At 43.6% G+C, this 24169-nt stretch overlaps 1 long non-coding RNA gene across 2 annotated transcripts in view; it reads right to left on the reverse strand.

The window, feature by feature from the left end:
• LOC149016799 (uncharacterized) overlaps positions 1-24169 on the reverse strand; it is a 40479-nt gene that overhangs the window by 1415 nt on the left and 14895 nt on the right. For both annotated transcript variants that reach the window (XR_016173374.1, XR_016173375.1), the window contains one exon: positions 29-251. This is a non-coding gene — a long non-coding RNA (uncharacterized LOC149016799). The remainder of the gene's footprint in view (positions 1-28; positions 252-24169) is intronic.

The raw sequence follows: 24169 nt of genomic DNA on the forward strand, positions 1-24169 counted from the left end.
CACATTGGCATCACAAAAAACACCATACCTTCTTAGGCTAAGAACTTTATAGTTCATCCTCAGGTAATCAGCATGCCTGGTAAGAGCATCCTGTGCACACTGTTTTCCCACTGTTCTGACAGCAGCTGCATTTAGCAAATTTTCTAACGAACCATGATTCCTTAAGAGCTTCAAGGGTGTCTTGCAATCAAAGCCAGGAGCAACATGTTGGAAGTCCAGGAACACCATCAGCTTCATCACCAATGATCATCCTGCAAGATTACACTTAATAGTCAAAGGGGAAAAAATAGAAGCTTACCTTTAAAACAGAGGCTAAGTGCAGTCAAAAGAAGCTAACCAAAGGAACAAGAATATAATTGAAAAAATTACAAGAAGATCCAATCAGATACAAGGGTGTGACTTACAAATCCTAACCATTTATACTGATACAAATTGAACGGATTATTATACCGGTTTTCAGTTATGATTTTGGTTTTGGTTTTGGTTTTGCAAAGTGAAACCAATAAGTACTGATCAGAATCAGTATTCTATTGAACTGACTACACATACTAGAATGATAAGAAGTTGGTTAATCCTGGAATTCTGTACAAACTCTCCCAATGTTCTGTACTTGATATAAATCATGTAAATTATTTTTCAGCACTGTGAACTTATTATATCACTATTTGAGCCTAGATGCCGTAGTTCAGACTCGGTAGCATTCAGACTCCTTAACTTGACTTAAAAGATAGGTTTGGGATATTTATACCGTTTGATAAATGGTTCCCTTTTTGTTCTACTCTTCACACTTTAAACCGAACCCTGAGAAATCGAGACACTGCCGACTACGACCATTAACTCAAGATAATCTTCTTCATGCCTTGTATGAAAATGAAACAAATAAGTTCTTTAATCTTGGACGGCCTGGAATATGAAGGCTCAAGAAACCAGAAGAGCCTACAATGTCCAGTACACGCACTGGAGAATGAATTAGAGATTTTCAGTGTTATAAGATTGTAGTTGAAGATTCCTTATACAATACCGTTCGTTATACTTCAAATACCAAAGGTTCAGCTCAGAAAAAATAGTGTGGAGTGCTTCTAAGAAGAGATCTTGGGAACGCTTGATATGTTGCACTATTGCGAGTATAACTTGCTGAATATTTAATCACTGGTTCAAGCCCTGGAAACAGGGGTAAGGTTGCATGCATTTGACCCTCCTGGAATCAGCTGCACACGGGAGACTTGTGCACTGGATACAACCCTTTTATATCAAGTTCCCAATGCTGGAACTCTTTTATCAAAGGCATGATGGGTTTTACTCCTTAGCAAGATAATTTGAGCAATGAAAAAAATTGCAGAATGCTACAGATTACTTACTGATGTGGAGAAAATATGATCGAACCTGGTTCATGCTTGGTTTGACCTTCGACTCCGGTCGAGGCGAAGAGAGTCAACTCGCTTCGGAGCGAGCCGAGTCCAGGAGATAGCTTGCTGAGGAAGAAAACTAAATCAGCCACAAGCACGCTGTTGGTAATACGTACTCCAAAAGTAGTTCAATTCAATTAATTGATGGGGGAAAGATTCCTTACCTGGATTCGCTTTCCCTTTTATGAAGTATTCGCAGCGGAAGTCTAGATCCACGTTCTCGTTCAACCACCAAAGCTCTACCGGGGCGATTCCACAATCACTAGGAAAGGGAATGATATCCACAACCCAAATGCCGTGGATTAATGGAATGAAGATCAAAAGCGAGGAAAGGAAAAAAGCTTCCTTGGCCTGCGATTCTAGGAGAGAGGGAGAGAGGGAGAGAGAGATGGAGCCGCCGTTTTTCTGAGATAAATCTTGTACGAATGAATCACACACTTACTCACTAATGCGGTGGTTACCAAAATATATAACCCTATTTTGTAACCGCCCTAATAGTGAGTTTCCAATATTGCCCTTGAGCATTTAATTTATTAATTATATTAATAAATTCCAACAGCTCCCACTTGCACAAGGGCAAGTGTTAATCTTTCAATGTATCCCAGAGACACACATGTATATCCCGGATATACACATTCAATCTCTCTCCCTATGTATCCCGGATACATAGACCTCTTGTGTCCCAGGACACACATGTATATTCCAGATATACATATATATTGATCTCTTCACTATGTATCCCGGATACATAGACCACTGTGTCCCCGGACACTAATATCCACAAGTCATACTGGCAAAATGGGTTGTGCGACCGGTGATATACACACGCGTGAGCCCCAAACTAGAAACCTTCCCAGAAGGCCAGAATGGCACATCACTCATAGAAACAAATCAAATAAGCATTAGTATAACACAGTGTCCTAGGTTTATTCAAACTCACCAGACTAAAGGTATCTCGATCCCTCCGAGAGATCACCTTCTTGTCCTTAAAATATTCACTACTTTGTAACACATACGGTTGGCGCCGGCAAACACTTTTTAGGGTGCGGTTGAATCAAACCTTTCCTTTCGCCCCAGACCATCACTACACTTAGGATTGACTCCTTTCCCGGTAGTGCCCCTTTAGGTCGAATCTATCATGACCATAGGTAACACCCCAAAGTAGCCACATCAACCCTTCGTTTCATGATGTCGTCGAAAGTCACTAAGAACACTAATGGACCATAAGGTCCAGGACTCACACAATGAGAGGAGCGGGGATCCATCCTCTCATTTCCAATGATCGCTAAGCACACATAGTATGATATATGTGCTATGGTGGAGCATTCTATATACAATAGAACGTATGTCCATCTCAACACCATACGGGTCTTAGTCTAGTCGCAACCTCTTGCGCCTAACCCGAGTTTCTTTATTGTCGCCACCCTAGCGCCACATAAAGTACTCGCACTGACTCCTATAGGCAACATGAATAGTGGGAACATTCATGTCGATTCTCTTTACAATAGAGAAACTCATCTTGATTCCAAATCAAGGCGACATCATGATTATGAATTGACCTACACAAAGTCATTCACAATCTGTCTCATCTCTCGCTCGCCTCCAAGGCGCCGAGAGGCGAATGCTCGTGTGAGTGAGCCATTCTCTTGCCTATTGACATATCTTGTTTTATGCTAGCAAAACACAATCACACGAAAAGTGAATAAAAAAAATGCTGGAATGAACTCATATTACTCATTAATAAGAAAGTCTCGGTACAAAAATAAGTCACAATCTCATAAGCCCAAGGATTTTACATGAGAAATAAAAACATCCTTGGCTATAGGTTTGGTAAGAGGGTCAGCTACCATCAAACTAGTAGATATGTGCTTAAGTATAACTTTCTTCCTTGATGTAATGTCTCTAACAAAGTGATATCTCAACTGTATATGTTTGGTCTTCCCATGATACTTGGGGTCCTTGACATAGCTAAGAGCTGCCGTACTATCCACGGTAGACAAGGGCAGCCTCTTTGGATGTCATCACAATCCCAGTATGTCGAAGGAATCTCCTCAACCAAACAGCCTCTTGAACCAAGCTGAGCATGCCACATACTGCTTCCATGGTCGAGAGGGATATACAAGCCTGCTTCTTGCTACACCACGAAATGGCCCCGCCATTCAGCAAGAAAGCATATCCGAGAGGTTGATTTGCGCTCATCGATGTCTCCAACCCGATCGGCATCACTATAGCCAACTAACCGCAAATCCGATCCTTGGTAACACAACATGTAGTTACTCGTTCCTCCGAGATATCTCAATATCCTCTTGATCGCTTTCCGATGCTCTATGCACGGGTTTGATTGGTACCGACTAACCAAACCCACTGCATAACAAATATCCGGCCTAGTACACATCATAGCGTACATTAGGCTACCCACCGCACCGGAATATGGAACTCTTTCCATCTTGGTTTTCTCCTCTGGAGTCTTAGGACCCATATCAAGGCTCAAATGCAAACCCTTCTCCTTTGGAGTATCAATTGGTTTGCGGTTGTGCATCTGGTATCTCCGTCAAGACATTGTCAATATAGGTCTCTTGAGATAAACCCAGTAATCTCTTTTGCCTATTTCTAACAATCTTGACACCAAGCACATAGCTTGCTTCACCCATGTCCTTCATATCAAATACGGAGGACAACCATTTCTTAATGGTTTCCAATAGCTCCTTGCTATTGCTAGCCATAAGTATGTCATCTACATACGGTGTCGAAATGACATAATTATTATCGATCTCTTGGTGTAAACACAGTGGTCTTCCTCAAGCATGGAAAAACCATTTTCCATCATAGCTTGGTGGAAGCGCACATTCCACTGTCTAGATGCTTGCTTTAAGCCATATATGGACTTCTTAAGCTTGCACACTTTGCGCTCAAGTCCATTTGCTTCAAAGCCTTGAGGTTGATCCATATATATCTCTTCCTCAAGTTCTCCATTGAGAAAAGCAGTTTTTACATCCATCTGATAAAGCTCCAAGTCCAACTGAGCAACAATGGCTAGTATGAGGCGAATTGAGGCAAACCTAACCACAGGGGAAAAAGTTTCCTCATAATCAACGCCCTCTCGTTGGGTGTAGCCCTTAGCCACTAAACGAGCCTTGAATCTCTCAATAGATCCATCCGCCTTTCTTTTGATCTTGAGAACCCACTTGTTCCCAATTGCCTTTCGGCCTGGCGGCAAGTCAACCAAGTCCCAGACATGATTAACTTTCATCGACTCCAACTCTTCCTTTATTGCTTTCAACCATTCATTTGAGCTTGACCCCACAAGAGCTTCCTTCACGCTCTTTGGTTCATGCTCATCGACTGAAGTCATCTCACAGTCGATCTCTTCAGGAGTTACCATGTAGGCTTCATCCTCTATGTCGAAACGTCGACGAGGAACTAGCCCGCGCCCACTACGGCGCAAGTGCATGTTAGATCGCTCACCGTCTAAGGTAGCTATCACATCTGCACTCCCACTCCCACTAGGATCTTCTGGATGAACCCCAGGTTCATTATCCAGAATCTGAATCCCTGGAGTGACAAGACCACTATCTTGTATCTCAAAGAATTCCGATGATTCTTTGTTAACTCCTGAAAGAGATGGAAAATCATTCTCCAAGAATGTTGCATCCCTAGACTCAAGTTCCGTTCTCCTCTCATTCTCATCTAGTCCAATGAAGACATGGCCCTTTGAGGGTTCAGAATATCTCACAAAGATACACTTTCTTCCTCTGGGTCCAAGCTTTCCATATTGGTGAGAAGTAGAGTGAACATATGCTGCACATCCCCATGCGCGCAAGTAACTCAAATCTGGCTTCCTTCCGGTCCACAACTCATATGGTGTGGAAGGAACTGATTTGGTTGGAACTCTGTTGAGGATATAGGCCGCAATCAGCAAAGCATCTCCCCAATAAGAGATGGGTAGATTTGCTCTGCGCCATCATGGATCTCACCATGTCTAGCAAGGTTCTATTCCTCCTCTCGGCAACCCCATTTTTTGTGGAGTCCCTGGAATAGTAAGTTGTCTAGATATCCCCTTTTCATCACATAACCCTTTGAACATATCGGAGAGATACTCTCTACCTCTATCCGTTCTAAGAGTTTTAATCCTTTTATCTAACTGATTCTCAACTAAGCTCATGAATTTCTTAAAACATTCCAGAGCTTCTGACTTATGAGAAATTAGATAAATGTGACCATACCTTGTATAGTCATCTATGAATGTGATGAAATAAGACTGTCCTTTTCTAGTATGCACATTCATGGGTCCACACACATCTGAATGGATAAGTTCTAAAGGAAGAGAGGCTCTCAAAGCCTTTTTAAATGGTTTTCTAGTTGCTTTTCTGCTAGACATGACTCACGAGGTTGGCAAATCGGATAGTGAACCTTGGCCTAAGAGACCTTCTCTTGCCAACTTTGTTCATCCTATCTAAGCCAATATGTCCTAGTCTAGCATGCCACAAATTAGAATCAATACACACAGTATTTTGGCAAACAAAAGCACTACTAGAATTAAATGAATAATCAATTGTATCCAATACAATGAAACCATTGTTGAGAAAACCATAACCATAAACTGTATCACCCAGATACAAAACCAAAGAATTGTTTTCAAATACAACTCTAAAACCATGTCTTAAAAGATAAATAACAGAAACAAAATTTCGCCGAATGTCTGGAGCATACAGCACATCATGGAGTAACAGCGTCTGGCCACCTCGCAAAACTAATTTGCATGTGCCTATGCCATGAACCTCCACGCTTGAGCTGTTCCCCATCGTTATTCTTCTGCTTCCTCTTGGAATACGACGGTATTCCACGAAGCTCGAGCGTTCCCTTGTTATGTGTTCTGTCTCACCTGAATCAACAATCCACAAAGGATTTAGTTCAGCAAGCATAGTAGAACTTGTTACATAACAAGATGAGGTATAACACACAGTACATACCTCTTGCTTAGTGCAATCACGAGCAAAATGACCAGGCTTTCGGCACTTGAAGCAAATCAAAGCTGATTTCTTCTTGCCAGCACTAGTCCCCCTTGAACGCTTGGGGCCACTCTTGTTTTTGTTCCCACCCTGGTTACTTTGCTTGGACCGTTGAGGTTGAGCTTTCTCTCTCTTGCGCTTGAAGCTTGCACCCTTACTAGTGCTAGCTTCAGCAGCAAACACATCAGTTTGAGGGGCATCGGCCAACATCCGATCCTCATCAAGCTCAAGGTGCTTGGCAGCTTGATCAAAAGTCTTGACCTCATCAGTATGAGTCAAGAAGATCTTCATATGCTCCCAAGTCTTTGGCAATGACCCGATGATGCGGAGACTTGCTCCTCATCGGTCTTCCGGCGCCCACATGCGCTCAACTCACTAATCATGTTAGACATGATGGTTATATGCTTGCCTCATGGTGTGACCCTGGCGCATCTTATAACCGTCAAAGGTGAGTCCGAGCTGGCGGCCTCTTGTGGTGGAAGTCCCTCCATATTGGAACTTCACAGCCTCCCACAAAGACTTTGCAGTCCTATGCTTCTCATAACGAAGCATCAGGTCATCCCTCATGGAGCTTAGGATTGTAATCCTGGCTACCCGATCTTTTCTCTTCCAAGCATTGTATGTTTCAAGATCCCTGCGATGTTGTGCAGTGGTACCTTCCTCGGGTGGGTTCATGGTCCTGGTTTATGGTCTCCAAAGCATATCCTGCTCTTCCAGGGAGATATTGCACCTTTCGGTGCCAGAGGTCATAATTCCTCTCATTCAGCTTATCTCCTTTAGTGAGGTCAGCAACAATGCTCTTGGTAGCAGCCATTTTTTCTAGAGATATTACATACAAGAATGAGTTCAATAAATCTAGCATAAAACACAACTCATGCAACAACAAATCACACTAGCATAGTCAACCTATGGGATAAGCACTTAAACCAAAAGAGATGCTAAAAAACATTCAATCAAATTCTCATGCAAACCCACATAGACTTATACACTAGCTTCATTCCATGCAAGAAACATGATTGATAGACCCATAAATAAAAAATAGTTTTATTAAAATAAAACATGCAATCATGTTCAAGCTATAAGGTGGTTCACACAGAACACTTCTACCTCATTAGCTCCCACTAGGCCCCATTAGGCCCTTAATGCTCAAACATCACATAGATTGTGAGCCATAGATGTCCAATAAATAGAAACACATTCAAAATTGGACAAAAAACTCAGACGGATTCTGAGACGGATCACCGTCCGACAATCCGTCGAGACAGATTCGAGACGGCTCTCCGTCCCGGAGTCCATCTGCCGCCAGAATCTGCCCGTCTCACCAGGACCAGACGATCCGTCTGGCATTATGTGACCAGACGGATTTTGAGACGGCGCACCGTCTAAGAGTCCGTCTGGCTCCTGTGACCAGACAGATTCTGAGATGGCGCACCATCTGAGAGTCCGTCTGGCTTCTGTGACCAAACGGATTCTGAGACGGCTCACCGTCTCAGCATCCGTCTGGTACACAAACGTCAATTCCCCATTTAACGATTTTTTTTTTTCAAAGGAAAAACATCCACGAACACATGAAAAAAATCCAGCATTAAATCTTAACAAAAAATTATCATCATGGATTATCAATTCATGCAAATCTTCATTAGGGAAATTCACAAGATCCTCCCACTCGGATCCGAATCAAAATTAAGGATTTCCAAAAACCCTATCAATTCTCCCATGGGTTTCATATTAAACCCTGGATTCTCCGTATTCCCTTGATCCTCCCATTGGATCCATACAATAAAATTAAACAATGGGGAGGAACAAAAACGTGGGAACCTGTGGCTCTGATGCCAATGTTGGTAATACGTACTCCAAAAGTAGTTTAATTCAATTAATTGATGGGGGAAAGATTCCTTACCTGGATTCGCTTTCCCTTTTATGAAGTATTCGCAGCGGAAGTCTAGATCCACGTTCTCGTTCAACCACCAAAGCTCTACCGGGTCGATTCCACAATCACTAGGAAAGGGAATGATATCCACAACCCAAATGCCGTGGATTAATGGAATGAAGATCAAAAGCGAGGAAAGGAAAAAAGCTTCCTTGGCCTGCGATTCTAGGAGAGAGGGAGAGAGGGAGAGAGAGATGGAGCTGCCGTTTTTCTGAGATAAATCTCGTACGAATGAATCACACACTTACTCACTAATGCGGTGGTTACCAAAATATATAACCCTATTTTGTAACCGCCCTAATAGTGAGTTTCCAATATTGCCCTTGGGCATTTAATTTATTAATTATATTAATAAATTCCAACAAGCACGCCCTAACCCAAACTTATGGATTAGGTTAATTACCCTAATGATGGCAGACACAACTTGGCGGCTGTCACTTATCACTATTGAAGGGATAATCATCGGATAACCGTGAGGTTATCTCAGGAGTCCTCTACTAGTTCAAACTAGTAGAAGTCTATCGCTCAACGGATCTAACTGTTAGAATCCAACGACTATCCGAAGAAGGCTCAAATACATCCAACGAAGAAGATTCGAAGGTACACTCTATATAAACACCACTTACCTACAAGGTAAGGGGAGGAGAGATCCCGATCCATACACACACATTTGGATGTAAACACTCAAGAGGCTTATGATCTAAATCGTATTCCAGTTATTCATTCCTTAGCTCTGCGCTTCTAGCAGAGCCGTTTGTGATTAAGTTCATCGACTGACTTAGCCTTCGGAGGTGGACTCCTGACCCCAACGGTCGGGCCACATCTGACACTTTCGTTTTGCAGGTCATTCTAAGGAGATCTAAAGGCTGAGCAGATTTTGGACGCATCATTTGGCGCCGTTTTAGGGAACCGATTCAGAAAGCTATGGTGACTAGATCAGCAACAGTAGCCGCAGCAGCAGCCGCTGCACAACGCGATACTGGTGTCCAAATCCCTGGAGTAAATAATCCAGATATTCCTCAGGGAAGTTTACCACCTCTCGAAGTAGATGGCGGTCAAGGGGGACACAATCCTCCAGAGACACTCCAAAATCAATTGGATCAATTGAAAGTCCAACTTTTGGACGTAAATCAAGCACTCTGTGTGCTAACCAGACGAGTGGTATTACCACAAGAACCTGATCATCGCGACGCAGGAAGGCGTGTATTGCCACGGGATCAGAGATTGACTGAAGATCAGAATATCGGTCAGAACTTTCGTGAAGGTGACTGAGTGCCTAGGAGAGTCGACGATCTACCCAGGCGGGACGATCCGTTTGACGGACCGCAAGGAAGTACAACCGATTCGAATACAAGGTTGGTTACAGGAGTGAGAACTCACTCACCAACTGTTAGACAAGCTTGTTCGTGATGAGCGAGCTGTTCGTGATGAGCGAGCTGTTCGTGATGAGCGGGCTTTTCGTGACGATCGGAATGATCGTGATGATCGAGTAGTTCGTGATGATCATTTTGTTCGGGGTCGTGATCGTGTTGCAGAAGATCATCCAACACATATTGGTCAGGAGTTGGCCAATATTAATCAGAAGCTGGGACAACTGGCTAGAGGAAGGATAATTGATGATATCTATTCAGTTATTCGAAAGACTCCATTTGCCGAGCCAATTGCGGGATACCAGTTTCCTCTCAATTTCCGTTTGCCAACTTTTTCCACATTCGATGGCTCTGGAGATCCTTCGGCCCACATCGGTTATTATCAGCAGACTATGGCAGTTGCAGGTAATTCTGATGAAATTCTCTGCAGGTTTTTGGTTCATCTTTAACCGGAGCGGCATAGAAATGGTTCTCGAACCTCCCATCGGGAAGGATCGTGAATTTTGATGAGTTGGCGCGCAAATTCATAGGACGATTCCAGAGTGGAATCCAAATCAAGAAGACAGAGGAAACCTTGTTTACTATTAGACAAGGAAAGAGCGAATCGATCAGAGAATATCTGAAAAGATTCAATAGAGTTACAATGGAGATAGAGAATCTAGATGAGCAAGTAGCTAAAACTGCTTTGTTCACTGGACTCACTAACCGAAGACTTTTGGAGTTATTACTTCAAGATATGCCTACAACTTATGCTGAGTTGGTACAGAGATGCCAAAAGCAGGCTGAAGTCATGGAAATCTTAGATGCACGCCAGGGGGACAATAAAGCCCCCACCAATGAACAAAAGGCTCCTGAGAACAAGGGAAGAAGCTAAAGCAGAATGTTCGTGATCGAGTTGGAAAGCCTCAGGCATGGTGGCAAAGATCTCCCGGTAAAAGTGAGTATACTCCATTAAATACTCCTCGGGCTGATATTTTGAATATCATTAAGAAGCGAAATATTTTGAAGTGGCCTCCAAAGATTCCTTTAAAGCCTGGGGAGCAACAGGATCGAGAAAAATATTGTCGTTTCCACAAGGATTACGGTCATTATACCAATGATTGTCGTCATTTGAAGGCGGATATTGAGAGATTAATATCTCAGGGACATTTGTCCAATTTTGTTAATAGAAGAAGAGAGGAGCCACGAGAGGCTGGCCCCAAAAGGGATCGTTCGGATAGTTCAGAACAACCGAAGGAGGCTCCGAGGTCTAAAAAAGGTAAGGAGGTGATTGATGCTACTCGGTCACCGATCCTTACAATATTCGGAGGCCCAGAACCCGAATCACTCCGGAGGTTGAAAACAAATCTAAATTTGTTGGAACCGGAGAAACGCAGAAGCGTAAGAGGCCAAATGGTGAAGATTCTATCACCTTTGGCGAAGAAGATGAGAGAGGCGTTTGTTTACCTCATGATGATGCCATAGTCATCAAGGTAGAGATCGCGCGCCGAGAAGTACATAGAGTTTTAGTTGATACAAGGTCTGCTGCGGACCTAATATCTTATGAGGTGTATCAAAAGCTTAAGGTGGATAAGGACTTGATGGAGCCATCATCCACACATTTATATGGCTTTGCAGGATCGTGCACTGCAATAGCGGAGGGATCTGTCTAGTTGGACCTATCGATTGGGAGTTTTCCCAAGGAAGCTACCGTCCGAATAAATTTTTTGGTGGTTCGGGAACTTCCAGCTTACAATGTTATCCTCGGGCGGCCATCTTTGTCCAAGCTAGGTGCTATTGTTTCTACGAAGCACCTGAAGATAAAATTCCCGACTGAGATGGGAATTGGTCAAGTTTCATCTGACCAGAGGATCTCTCGGCAATGCTATGTTGCCTATTTGAAGGACAAGGAGGGCCCAAGGAAGATGACTGCCCTACTAATAGAAGTACGGGATGATCGGGAAGAAGCAGAAATGCAAAGGCCCGAGCCGGTAGAAAAGCTAGAGCAAATCCAGTTGTTTACTGATAATACAGAAAGGATTACTTACATCGGATCTGAGCAGCTGGAAGAGTTCAAAGGAGAGTTGAAGTCTTTTCTTCAACAAAATAGTGATGTATTCGCATGGTCTGCTGAAGACATGCCAGGAATCGATCGAAATGTTGCAGAGCATAAACTCTGGATAGATCCAAAGATGAAACCAGTCATCCAAAAAAGGAGAAATTTCTCCATAGAAAAGAACGAAGCCGTTCGGGGCGAAGTTGAAAAACTGAAGAATTCTGGTTTCATAGAACTAATTGAACGCCCAACTTGGTTAGCCAACGTGGTAATGGTCAAGAATGCGAATGGGAAGTGGAGGATGTGTACAGATTACACCGACCTCAATAAGGCTTGTCCTAAAGATTGCTATCCGTTGCCCAGGATTGACCTCTTGATAGATGCAACTACAGGATATGAAACCTTGAGTTTCATAGATGCCTACTCGGGGTATAATCAGATCCTCATGAATAAGGAGGATGAAAAATTTACGGCTTTCATGACTGATCGTGAAAGCTTCTATTATAAAGTCATGTCGTTTGGCCTGAAAAATGCAAGAGCTACATATCAGAGGGCCGTCAACAAGATATTCAAAGACCTAATCGGAAAAAATGTCAAGGCTTATGTTGACGACATGCTGGTAAAAAGCATTGCAAGGGGAAAGCATATCGCAGATTTAACAGAAGTATTCACAGTACTACGAAAATATCAAATGAAGCTGAATCCGGAGAAATGCGCCTTTGGAGTATCTTCAGGCAAATTCTTGGGCTTTATGGTGTCACAGAGAGGTATTGAGGCTAATCCAGCCAAAATACAGGCTTTAATTGATATGGAAGCCCCAAAAACTGTTCGGGATGTGCAGTGCTTGACGGGGAGAATAGCTGCTCTGAACCGTTTCATCTCAAAATCTGGAGAAAAGTGTCTACCATTTTTTAAGGCACTTAAAGATTTGAGGGGAAGCAAGGAAGCGAATTGGGCTGAAGAGTGCCAGAGAGCTTTCGAGGAATTAAAAGAAACATTGGGAAGACCACCGCTTTTATCCCGACCCGAAAGGGGAGAAGTTCTACAGCTATATTTAGCAGCATCCCTTTCAGCGGTCAATGCGGTACTCGTTCGGGAGAAGGATAAAAAGCAATGGCCAATTTATTATGTTAGCCACATTTTACTTGATGCGGAGACGCGGTATTCTCAGATCAAGAAGCAGGCTCTAGCTCTCATGACAGCAGCTAGGAAGCTACGGCCATACTTTCAGGCTCACTCAATAGAGGTATTTACAACTTTCCCTCTTAGTAAAGTTCTTCGTAAACCTGATTTGTCTGGAAGGATGGTGGCCTGGTCGGTTCAACTCGGTGAGTTCCAAGTAAGCTTTAAGCCTAGAACAGCAATCAAAGCTCAGGCACTAGCCGATTTTGTAGTAGAAACTACTGCACCAATGGAGAACATTGTTGAAGAGCCCACTATACCAACCATTTGGGAAGTATATGTGGACGGTTCGAGTAATAAAGACGGAGCAGGGGCTGAAATTCTTTTGAAGAGTCCAGCAGGATTTATCATTCGATATGCATTAAGATTTGCATTCGAAACTAGCAATAATGAAGCAGAATATGAAGCCCTGATAACTGGACTCAAATTGTCAAAAGCATTGGCAATAGCAGATGTAACTATTTATAGTGACTCTCAGCTTATTGTCAATCAAGTTCAGGGTGAGTATGGTATTAAAGAACCTCGCTTGCAGAAATATCGAGAGATTGTGCAAGCATTGCAAAAAGAATTCAGGAATTTGAAGGTATGTCAGATTCCAAGGACAGAAAACACAATGGCAGATGAGCTATCCCGATTAGCCAATGCCAAAGAGAAAAATTTAGACCCTTTGGTCTACATTGAAGAGATAACATTTCCGAGTTATCACAAGAAAGAAATTTCTTACATTGAAGCAGAACGTTGCTGGATGGATCCAATAGTGGAATACCTGAGAGATGATAAACTGCCAGAGGATCCAAAAGAGGCGAGATTAGTCAGAGTACGATCCGCGAGGTTCATTATGCAAAACGGAAGGTTGTACAGATCTTATTTTGGACCCCTTCTGAGATGTTTAGGTCCCGAGGGAGCGAGAGTCGGCTCTGGCCGAAGTACATGAAGGGATTTGGGGCGCTCACATGGGTGGACGAGCCCTGGCCCACAAAATCTTAAGACTTGGGTTATATTGGCCCAAGATCCAACAAGCTGCTATAGAATATGTTCGTTGGTGTAGCAATTGTCAAGTCCATGCTACAGTATCCAAACGCCCATCGGAAACCATGACGTCAATTCTAGATCCCATCCCTTTTGCGATGTGGGGAATCGATATCATGGGTAAATTCACCAAGGCGTCAGGCGGAAGAGAATATCTGATAGTAGCAATTGACTATTTCACTAAATGGGTTGAGGCCAGCGCCTTGGCAACAATCACTGAAAGAAAGGTGGAGAAGTTTATACTTGAGTCAATCATATATCGCTTCGGGATGCCGAAGATAATCGTCACTGATCATGGTACCCAATTTGACTGTCCACAATTCGAGCAGTTTTGTGGAACTTACATGATCGAGCATCGTATGTCATCAGTGGCATACCCCCAAAGCAATGGACAGTAGAGGTTACTAACCGAACGCTACTTGAGGGAATAAAGAGAAGACTTGAGGCCAATAAAGCCTTATGGGTCGAAGAACTGCATAATGTACTGTGGGCCTACCGAACTACGGTTCGAACACCCACAGGAGAAACTCCATTTAGGTTGGCTTATGGATCCGAAGCATTGGCACCTGTGGAAGTAATGGCAGGAACATTGTGGGACAAAGAGTTCGAAGAAAAAGCGAACGGGCAATGACTGCTTGATAGTCTTGATTTGTTGGATGAAGTTCGGGCAAAAGCAATAGCACGAACTCAACATTATCAACGAAGGATAGCGTCACATTATAATACCCGAGTAAAGAATCGTCGGTACTTAGCAGGAGATTTGGTATTGAGAAATACCTTAGCTTCAAATCCACGCCATCAAAGAACATTGGACCCTTCTTGGGAAGGACCATATATGGTTATAAAACCAGTCGGTTCGGGAGCTTACAAGCTAAAGAACATGACAACCCAGAAAGAGTTGGATCGTTCGTGGAATTCCAGACATCTGAAAAAATATTATCCTTGAGGATTATCAATTTCGTTCATGATGTAACAAATTTCAACTCAATCAATGCAATTATTGGTTTTCAACAATTATCTTTTGATTGGGGGGCATCATACACCACACTCAAGAACAGATCCAGCCACAAGGCATCGGATGAAAACCCGAGTGAGTTCCTTCTACAAGGCATCGGTTTAAAACCCGAGTGAGTTCCTTCTCAGACTCATTGAATTTCTCCGGAAATCTTTAAGTAAAGGCATCGGTTTAAAACCCGAGTGAGTTCCTTCTACAAGGCATCGGTTTAAAACCCGAGTGAGTTCCTTCTCAGACTTATTGAATTTCTCCGGAAATCTTTAAGTAAAGGCATTATAAGACCTATTGCAACAATGACTCAAATGACTAGCAACGTTCAAAGATGAAGTTCAATTCTTTATTAAACGACCAGAAGAGGCCAACCTTTACAACCAACATATAAACAAGTGTTGGGGTACAATCTTCACTCGATCAAAATGAGAAAGACATCATCAAAAAGTTACAAGATTGAAAGAGCTTTGCCAAAAGTAATACAAAGTCAGGAAGCAACACAAATTCAGGAAGAAGGAGAATAGAGTCGGAAAAAAGCATGTTATCAAAATCCTCTGCAATTCCATACTCTTTATCCAGCTTGATCGGAAGAAGTCTGATCTTTGATGAAACCTACACTCAGGCCAAGTTCTTCATAACTGAATCCTTGGAGAGGAGCATAAGGAGGGGAATCATCGAGATAATGCATGATATTCGGATCCGGGGGCGGAAGATCAATCTTATCCTTGGTCCAATCAGGGGAAGGAAGACTCAGCTTGGCAAACACTTCAGGATGACAAACAGCGCTGTAGGGAGTCGTATCGAAATGAGGATCTTTCCTTAATATCGATTCCCATACTTCGTTTTTGCCATCGCGGTATGCCTGCAAGTTATAAGCATTCAGCATGTCAACAAAGGGCTTACTGTGCAAATACTTGAAGATGCAAGCTCTGCGAATGTCAGTTGGAAGGGATTCGAGCAAAGGAATGTTAGCTTGCCTTTGGGGTAACGCTTCAAATCCTTTCGCCCTTGACTTTCCTACTTCTCGTTCCAACTGCCGGATCTTCTCCCTGGCATCATCCAAATTTGAACGGAGATTCTCAATCACAGAATTCTTCTCTCCTGCAACCTCCCAAGCTAATTTCCTAAGGCGAGCAATTTCAACGTCCTTGGCTTTGGAGTCTTCCCGAAGCCTGGAAACTTCATTACTCAATTTATTGAGTCTAGAGGCTGCTTCCACTTGGTTGTGGAAGTTGCCAGTGAGACTCCTGCAAACAACTTCCGAGTTAGACAGGAGTAAAAGAATAATCTTCAGCAACAAAAGATAATGAAGAAAAACTTACATCACCAGTGACTTCATAAAGTCATCGTCTGGAAGTTTGGAAAGAACTCTGCTCTGGCTAGGCATTTGAGCAAGAGTGCACCACTCCAGCGTCTTGTCAAACTCGTTTGACACTAATTCAAACTTCCTCAAACGAGGAGAATGATGAGCTACATCATCCGCCAACCGATGACGCTTCCTGGTGGCAAAATCCTCCGGCTTCAAAGGAGAGGAGAAGGATGCCAAACAAGCACTAAAGTTGGAAATAGAAGCAGCACCTGCTGGGACCGCACCTTCATCAGATGCCAACATAGTTGCCTCAGATGTCCGAAGGGTCTCCTTCGAAGAATCCCGAATGGTTTCTCCAACAGGGGCATCAACGGCACAGGCAGCGACGAAAGGATCAAGATCTTCCTGGGAAGATCGAACGGTCTCTTCAGGCGGAGGGAGCGTAGGAGAAACATCAGTCTCCTCACGTTTAGAAGATTCACCAGATGCAATCACCTCACTGGCAGCAACCTGCATCAGTCCTGGGACAGTCTTCTTGCAGGACTTCGCCCTAATAAAGCTCAAATCGATTCTGGGAGGGACTGCAAGTACAGAAAAGGCAGTATCAGTACGAAAATCCAACAACATTCAGAAAAAGGGAAAACCCTAATTCTCAAATACCCATTAAGTTCTCTCCAAGTATTACTACTGTGAAGTTCACTCAGGGAGAAGGAGAAAAGATAATAGATATGGGCAAAGTAAAAGCTTACTTGTTCAGATGCTGATCGAAAATATTGTTGGAACACGAAAAGTACGAACGCGGCAAAGGAAGACGGAATGTCGTTTCGTTTTGCAAATCTAACTTGCAGATAGCAGGATAAATGAGAAGTACCCTTGAGGAACTTAAATAGCCTCAGGGAGTGAGGCGATGGTTGAAAGCCAAAGGCAACCAAAGGACCGGATCAAAGAAGCGCTTCGAGTTCTTCAAAAAGTAAGATCGACGGTCAAAGGAAAGCCACGTGGAAATATGCACTAGTACGAGAATACCTCCAACCGTCGCGCCACCACTTAAATGATATTTATATTTCCAACTCATTAGGAGAAGTGAGTGGTACACAAAAGCAGGGAAACGTTTGGACTTCGTAATAAATGAAGGAGCAGTTGAGAATATGTAAAAGCTGGAAGCTAAAACATCTCTCCCGAACGCCTCTTCATGATATCCCAAAGGTCATCCCTCGTCAAGATACAAGGAGTTAAGTGATAATATATATCATTTATATTTTATTTCCAAGACAAGCTTTTGGACATAGGATGAGGAAATATTAAAGGCAATCATTGGAAAAGTTCTATTTTCATTGATTATGGAGGGTCAAGCTTTACAAAAAAAAAAAAAAAAAACCTTGACTCCCTAAGACTCTTCCTCATTATCGACTGAGGCGTTTTTCTCAGGATCGTCTTCATCAGTCTTCTTTTCAGCGGGCGGCTGTGAAGTTTCTTCTTAAAGGGGCGGGGAATCAGCAAGATATTCCTCATAATTCGGGTCAGCTGGAAAGGGATCATCCTCTTCCAAAGCCCAGTCTGGGAAGGCCAACTTAAGCTTCCCAAAGATTTCTTTGTGACACACCTCACGAAATGGAGTTGTGTCAAAGGAAGGGTCAAATTCAAGGATCTTTTCCCAAACATCATTCTGCCCCACGCGGTAAGGTTGAAGGCGCCCAACAGTTTAGAGAAAGGAACGCTGTTCAGATATTTCCAAACACAATCCTTTCGAAGCTCTGGTTTAATATGTTCGGGCTTGCCAGGAACTGCCATCTTCAATATATGTTCGTTCTCTATGGCTTTAAGCTCAAGACTGTCACCGAACAACGCAACAGCTTTCTTCTGTTTCCTAGCCTCACGCTCGGTAGCAACAGCGCGGGCCTTTGAAGAATCGAGGGCCTTTTTCAAGGAATTAATCTTCTCATCGTGCTTTACCTTCAGCTCTTCGGCTGCTGCCTTCAGCCGGTCTATTTCAGAATTGGCCTTCGCCAAATTCTCTTCACAGTCTTGCAGCAAGGAGCCATTGCGACCAACTCGGCTTAATGCCTCCATGTGTTGGTAAAAGCTCAACACGGCATTCCTGGGGACGAGGAGATTATCAGAAGAACTCATAAGAAATTATGAAAATCAATTAATGAAAGATCAGGAGGGACGGTACCTTGTGGACTGACTTACAAGGGCATCATCGTCCAGGGCTTCAAAGGCCTGACGATCAGCGGGCAAAAGACCGAGAGAACTCCATTTTGCAGCTTTCTCAGGGTCTTGTGTTGCCCTATCGGTCTGCTTCAGTGTCCACTGAGGCATGAAGATCTCCTCGCAATCTTCATTCTTTTTGGATTTTTTCTGGGAGGAAGCATCAACCGAATCGTGCTTCCTTTTAGTTCGAGCGGCGGAGGGGATACCAGACTCTTCCACCATTGGTTTTTCCCTTTTCCCGAAGCATCAACCACGGGCTTCAAGTTCCTAATACCCTTGTAGGAAGGGTCGGGAGAAAGAACATAAACTACTTGTTCAGCAGTCAAGGCTCGAGGCGACCGTTGCTCAGCTGTCACAACGGCCCTAGTAGCCTTTACCCGAAGATTTTCAGGGTTCATTCTTGGTGGCACTGCAAAGAAGGACAAAAATCAGGATTGCAAAAAGACATATCATTCTTAGAAAATTGAAGGATGATGGTTAAAAAGCTCACAATGAGCCAGTCCTCAGTACTGGAGGATGGAGTTGTATTCCATCTCATATCCATGTATCTCTTGATACCATGGAATTGATTTGATCTTCCTGACGGCCGTTTTGTCTTCTTTGGATAGGGGAAGGACCTGGCTACCCTCAGAGTATGAAGTATACTGTTTCCAGACGGTCGGGAAGTTGAGATCTGATTGAGGCGCTCGACAGAAAAAATATCGATGACGCCATCCTTTGTGATTGGAAGGGCAAGTTCCTTTAGCAAGAATGTTGCCCCTCCAGTTAAGCTCAGTCTTATTGCGCTTGGAAAGCACAACCCAATCGGGAGGATGGGAGATAGAAAGAAGATGAAAATGCACGACAAGAGCAAGAGAAGGCGTAATGCCAAGTTCAAAGCATAAACCCAAGAAGCCGACGATGAGACGCCAGCTATTGGGAAGGAGCATTCCAGGGCAAATATCCCAGTGATTCTGGATGGCTGCAAACAAAGGATTGAAGAAGGGAAAGCGAACCCCGCTTTCCAGTGCATCTATATATAGGGAAAATTCGCCTGGAAGGGTCGAATCAACCCTCTCATCAGGGTTTGGAGCCCTAAGGTGGTAAGAGGAAGGAAAATCAAAACCCTGGATGGCCGAAATAAGAGTTTCCTCCTTATACGAGGAGGCAACGGAATCGGGTCTACCACTAGGTTTGGAAGTCTGTTTTAACCGCCCAGAAGACTCTGCGGTCACCTTAGGAGTCATGGATGGTCCAGACTCAGGAAGGGCAGAAGAAGTTTCATGCTTTTCCTTTTAATCTCTTCTGGTTAACTTCTGCGAAGTCACGCCAGAGAGCAGTTAGGGTTTTATTATCACTATCCGACTGCTCAGAGGGAAGGGAAACAAAAGCCTCGTTACCATTATCACTATTACTGGCGTTGGGCACAAGGGAAGCTTCGGAAGAAACCCTACTATCCTCCATTACTAAAGTCTCACTACGGTACAAAAAGAAAAGAAAAACCTGGGGACAGAAAGTTAACTTTGCAACGGGGTCAGTAAACTTACTGATTCAATGAGGGAAAAAGCTCGAGAATGAGAAGGCGCGAGGGAGACGACGAGGTTTCAAAATTCCAAGACAAGAAGAATGAAACCTACGAAGACAATGAATCGCTTTTAAGCACCCGCACGAGTGTTCGAGGACGTGAACGATCGAGATTTATTCAGCATCGACGATCGAGATTTGAATACGGTTTGAAAGTTTGAACTCACGAATCCAAAACATGCGTTCAGAAACCGTCGCTTGGGTTACGTGAGCCACGATAGTTCGACTGCAATAGGACGCGTGGCATTGCCCTCACAACGCTCGAGGAAAAAGTGACCACCGCATTAAATGTGATATGACATTTAGTGGGATATGCAAAGACTATTGCTTGACGAAGAACCCAGTTAAAAACCAAGCCCTCGGGACCGACCGAACGCTTGGTCTGGGGGGGCTCGTGATGTGGAGAAAATATGATCGAACTTGGTTCATGCTTGGTTTGACCTTCGACTCCGATCGAGGCAGAGAGTCGACTCGCTTTGGAAGGAGCCGGGTCCAGGAGATAGCTTGCTGAGGAAGAAAACTAAATCAGCCACAAGCACGCCCTAACCCAAACTTATGGATTAGGTTAATTACCCTAATGATGGCAGACACAACTTGGCGGCTGTCACTTATCACTATTGAAGGGATAATCATCGGATAACCATGAGGTTATCTCAGGAGTCCTCTACTAGTTCAAACTAGTATAAGTCTATCGCTCAACGGATCTAACTATTAGAATCCAACGACTATCCGAAGAAGGCTCAAATACATCCAACGAAGAAGATTCGAAGGTACACTCTATATAAACACCACTTACCTACAAGGTAAGGGGAGGAGAGATCCAGATCCATACACACACATTTGGACGTAAACACTCAGAGGAATAGAAGTTTACATGAATGCAAACTCTAATTTAACTCCTATACAAACTCTTATTAGACTCCTAATAGAATCCAACACTCTCCCTCAAGTTGAGGCATAGATATTAGTCATGCCCAACTTGCCTACAATAGGAAGGAAATCTCTTTCTTTCAAACCCTTAGTGAAAACATCTGCTACTTGGTCTCCAGATCTTACAAAAGGCATGCAGATAAGCCCTTGTTCCAACTTTCCTTTTACAAAAAACCTGTCAATTTCAATGTGCTTAGTTCGATCATGTTGCACTGGATTATTAGCAATACTAATAGCAGACTTGTTGTCACAATATAACATCATAGGGTTTGGAACTTGGACTCCAATATCTTGCAACAAGCCTTTCAACCATAGTAGCTCACAAACTCCACAAACCATAGCTCTATATTCAGCTTCAGTACTAGATAAAGCTACCACATTATGTTTCTTACTTCTCCAAGTAACCGAGATTACCTCCAACAAAGGTACAAAGAACCTGAAATTGACTTCTGTCTGGAGATCCAGCCCAGTCTGCATCAGTGTATGCTTCTACTTTTAGATTATCGGTGGGTGATAGAAGTATTCCTTTTCCAGGAGTTCCCTTCAAATATTGTAGTATTCTGGTAACAGCCTTCATATGAGCTAAATATGGATCATGCATGAATTGGCTCACTATCCCTACAACATAAGCGATGTCTGGCCTGGTGTGGGACAAGTAAATAAGCTTCCCTACCAGCCTTTGGTATCTTCCTTTGTCCACTGGTTCTCCCTCTTTTTCTTTAAGTTTAGCTCCAGCTTCAATAGGGGTATCAACCTGTTTACACCCCAACATTCCCACTTCTGATAATAGATCTAGGACATACTTTCTTTGGGATAGGAATATACCTTTATTTGATCGAGCCACCTCAATCCCTAAAAATACTGTAACTTCCCTAAATCTTTAATTTCAAACTCTCTACCAAAAAAGTCTTTCAACTTTTGAATTTCTTCACCATCATTCCCTGTGATGACAATATCGTCTACATAAACAATGAGAAGTGTGATGTTAGTACCTGACTTCTTAACAAATAGTGTATGATCAGCATTGCTTTGCTTGTACCCAATAGAAGTCATTGCCTTCAGAAGGCGTCCAAACCAGCATCTAGGAGACTGTTTTAACCCATATATTGACCTCTTCAACCGACAGACTTTCCCTGCAATATTGTCATCGGAAAAACCATATGGGATTTCCATATAGACCTCTTCTGCTAACTCCCCATGTAAGAAGGCATTCTTTACGTCTAGTTGGTGCAAGTTCCAGTGTTTGTTCACAGCTACAGACCAAGGTAAAAAATTCGATCGAAATGAACATTTCGACCTTGGAAAAGGTCGAATGAACATTTCGAGGTTTCGGTCGAAATTTCGACCGAAACTGGATACTTTTTTCCTGATATTTGAAAACTCAATTTCGAGCCTCAAATGCACTCAAATTGATTTGGATTTTTGCATACTAGCTATTTCAAGCATAATAAACACTATAATAACTACTAGTTTACTAAAAAACTACTGAAAATGTAACATCCAAGTATCCAACATTCCAAGTATATACTATATAGTACATGAATCAGAGAAGAAGCTGTATTGTTATTACTTACAAGTTACAACTTACAACTTACAACTTACAAGTCTATTCTATTCAAGCCTCAAGGTCTCCCTCTTCCGTCTGCACCCCATACAAATGACAATATAACTCCCATGATGTTTGCCCCCGCCCCATATAGTTTTGGACATAGTCAAAAACTGCACTTTTGTATGTGGCCTCATCCACATGCATAAGATTCCCTAACGGTGGGAAGTTGTGAATCTCCAAAGGAACTGGTGGTGGTGGGCCTTGTGGCTCGTGGAATAGTGTGGAAGATCTGCTCAACAAATGAAAGACCACCCCCGCCCCGGCTCTCGGGACTAGGAGAAGGATAAGGATACCGATAAGGTCGCAATGGTTGACTCCGATAATCGACAGTGGGAGGGACACCATAAGCTCCATAGGCCGCTCCATAACCATAAGGCTCCGTCGTGGCCGACCGGCCCGACCCCGAATCGATAGCCGGGAGGGACACCATATGGTCCATAACCATAAGGACCATAACCATAAGTCGACTCCGTAGAACCAATACTCTCCACAGCAGTATCATATGAGGACTCTGCATGCCTATGCCATCCGGATCCTCTGGAGGTGGAGGAGTCTCTAACATCATCAATGCTCATCGATCTCATAGATCCCACCAAGCTCTCGGCATCGGATGGACGGTAGGACCCATATGATGGCGTGTCCTCTCGTGCTCCAGCCATGCTATCTCCCCTTCCCCTTCCTCGAATATGTAGAGGAAACATTTTTGCCTCGAGATGCAGCTCCGTGTGGTCCGAATCCCGTGTCGCGTGGGTGAACCGACTCTCTCCCCGTGAATCTCGGTGGTCGTCCTCCCCCCCCTGACTCTCACGTCCGGGGGGGGCGGTGGTGGTGGTCTCCCTCCGACTCTCCGTCCGCAGGTGGTGGTGGTCTCTCCCAGGATCAGCTGAATCCTGATCACGAGGTCCCACACCCTCCTCATCCCCTCCATCATCACCATCACCGTCATCATCACCACCATCGTCGTCATCGCCGGAGGCCTGAGTCACCTCATCCTCAGTGTCGGACCAGAAAATCAAATCCTCACTCTGGGTGGATGCACTAGGGTGTGGCACGAAGGGACGAGCGGGCTCTGCATGTGGCCTCCCCTCCTGGGCCATGAAGTCCCCCACATCAGCCCCCATCTCCTCTCGCTTATCCGACTATTGGGAAGACCTCCATCCTCATCCAAAGAATCCGTCTCCACTATCCCCCGATCCAATCAACTCTTGGGTTATCATCATCATCCATCTCAAATATGTCGGCCAACTTGATATTGGTGCTCTCTCTGTCCATCCCCTGTCTAATATGATCCTCTCTCAGTCTCATATTATAGTGTAGGTAGACAAGGTCCTCTAGACGCTTCACACCCAATCGGTTGCGCCTCTTTGAGTGAATGAGGCTGAAGGTGCTCCAATTTCGCTCACAACCAGTGGCAAAACATGTTTGGGAGAGCACTTTGCTTGCAATCCTACTCAAGTTGTGTGAATCACGTCCAAATTGCAACCACCACTCAACTGCAACAAACATAGACTCCAAGTCATTTTAATACTTAAATAACTAAATTAAAGATAGAATATAATAATTAAATGTATAATGAA

This window comes from Hakea prostrata, chromosome 5, assembly GCF_041222555.1.
Source record: "Hakea prostrata isolate BN-2017 chromosome 5, UWA_Hpros_2, whole genome shotgun sequence".
Taxonomy (NCBI): Eukaryota; Viridiplantae; Streptophyta; class Magnoliopsida; order Proteales; family Proteaceae; genus Hakea; species Hakea prostrata.